Raw genomic sequence first — 2,392 nt, forward strand, 5'->3', positions numbered from 1 at the left:
AGAATTTCCACCCCACTTAGGGGAAAGTTTAGGTACTACCAAACTTCCACTGTTTTTGAAGATGTGCATTAGTCCTCTTAAAATACTTCCGATATGAAAAGTTTTTACTTAGATGGCCATGTTTGCTAAAGAAAAACAAGAAAATGAAACATTAAGAGCGGTATGAGACAAAAAACCTTCAAAACTATAGAAAAGAACACAGGAAAATGTAAAAGAGTTCAGCAGGAATTACATTTATTAAAAGGCATGCTACAACAACTAAATTTAGGAAAAGAGTTACGTAGAGGTAACAAGTAATCATCAAATACACTAACCTAAAAGAAACAGAATACATTGCAGCATAAACAAAATCAAAGAGTTTCAAACTTCAAACAGAATTAGCTATTTCAGAAAGGGGAAAACAGAAAGACTCAGATCCCAAAGATAACATTGTCTATTACTCTTAAGCAATTTAACTTTCCAGTAAATAGTACATTCCGAGTATTTGTGTTGTATAGCACTTATTATATTTACTCAGCATTTTATCTACTGTCAAATAGCACACTTTCGTTGCAGTATAGAGGTCTGGCACCATCTTTACAATGATTGGCTGCTGCACTTCTAATTAATTTACATGCAATAAAGGAAAGCCAGCTAGTATCTTGCTGATTTTGCAAAAATAACTCAGAGATTTGAAAAAGCTTACTCCAGAATACTCAGATCATGGTAGAAACATGCCCTTTCTTCTAGAAAGATAGAAAAAAAAGTCATACAATTCATACAGATTAATGAAAAAACAAAATGAAACAGTGGCAAAACATTACAGCAGAAACAAATTCCACAGTAGTTAGAAGTAAATAAATGCTATGTTTGAGAGGAATGTCTTTAAAAACGAAGAATCTCTTAAAATGGAATTTAACTTTTTAAAAACAAGCAGAAGTCACTAAAGTTTATATGTACTTCCAACACAAAACTAACTATCTCAGCTCATTCTCCACATGGACATTCAGTATTGAACATTTTTTCATACTTAAAGGAAAGAACGATAGCTCTTGAAGTTTAATAGTGAAAGAAAAATGCAGGAACACAAAAGAGAATATTCTGATACTGTCAATGTCTCTCAAAAAGTTAGATGAAGTCCAGAAACTGGAGTGAATTTGCTATTTGATCTTTCTATATAGTTTTTAGTGCATTTTTATGGGTGTGAATTTTTTTTCAGCCAAGTAGTGGTATCAGACAGCTGCAACCAGGTAAATTCAAAGAATCACAACACAATTACGCAATGAGTTAAACCTTATTCCCCCCTCTACACCAAAGCACAAGACTAGAATTCAGAGTATTACTTAATGAAAAAAAATAAATCTATTTTGAAATATCAAGGAAAAGCTTTCCAAAAAGACCAAGAATAGAATTTTCAAAGCCCACAATATATTTTTCAAGATAGTTCAGACAACTCTGAGCTATTGTATCATAAGCACATAGTAAGGCACATAATAAAAAATAAATACACAGCAATTTAAGTATTAAGACATTACGCTGATACAAAAAGGTCTTGACATCTAGTTTTTCTGCCCTTAGATGACCCTAACAAATATAACTTCTTAAAAATTTGCCAAACCATAATAGACTTCAATATTCTCCAAAAGGTAGTAAACATTTTATTCTTTAAATATAAATGAAAAATTCTTTGAAATCGGGACTATTTTCTTGTCTTATTTTGCCCAAAGTACTATTATACAACATCATTTCAGAGTGAAAATAAGATATCAAATTTCTATTCCATGGTCAATTCAAGCTAAGTCTCTGTTACCACATCTTGAAGAAACTTATGAAATATCTTTTATTTGTCAAATATCTCTCCACAGAAAGAAGGCACTGCTTTTTCTCTAATAATTTAAGCCATATGAAAAGCACAGCCTTTTGTTTTTAATAGAAGTATTTGTAAATATTTGCCAAAGTATGAACATACACCCTGGTAACATAAATACTATTTAGAGGACACAGTCAATGCTTGCTTTTCTTCAAGAAACTCAAGCACTATTTCACATTCAAATTAGTGTTTAATCTGTGTAGAGTAGATTTACCATTTTATAATAAATACTCTTTGTAAAATGTTTTGTAAGGCTGATTTTGAACAAAAGCCAAAACGATGTTCTCAAAATAGAATTTTAAGTAGGAAATTTGATGATATATATTGTTACTAAAGCAATTTCTCAAATAATCTTTTTATGGATGAATATTAAACTTTGATCACATACTGGCACCTAAAGTCAGAAAAGATAATTACTTAATTCTTTGTGTATGAATGAAGTTTTTCTTTTAATAGACAAAGCCGGTCACAGCTGTTTCAGTCTCTATTTGAAGATTTTACTAAAACCGTGATGCATTCTTTAAAGGAAAATTCACAGACAAG

Source organism: Strix aluco, chromosome Z (assembly GCF_031877795.1).
Source record: "Strix aluco isolate bStrAlu1 chromosome Z, bStrAlu1.hap1, whole genome shotgun sequence".
Classification (NCBI taxonomy): domain Eukaryota; kingdom Metazoa; phylum Chordata; class Aves; order Strigiformes; family Strigidae; genus Strix; species Strix aluco.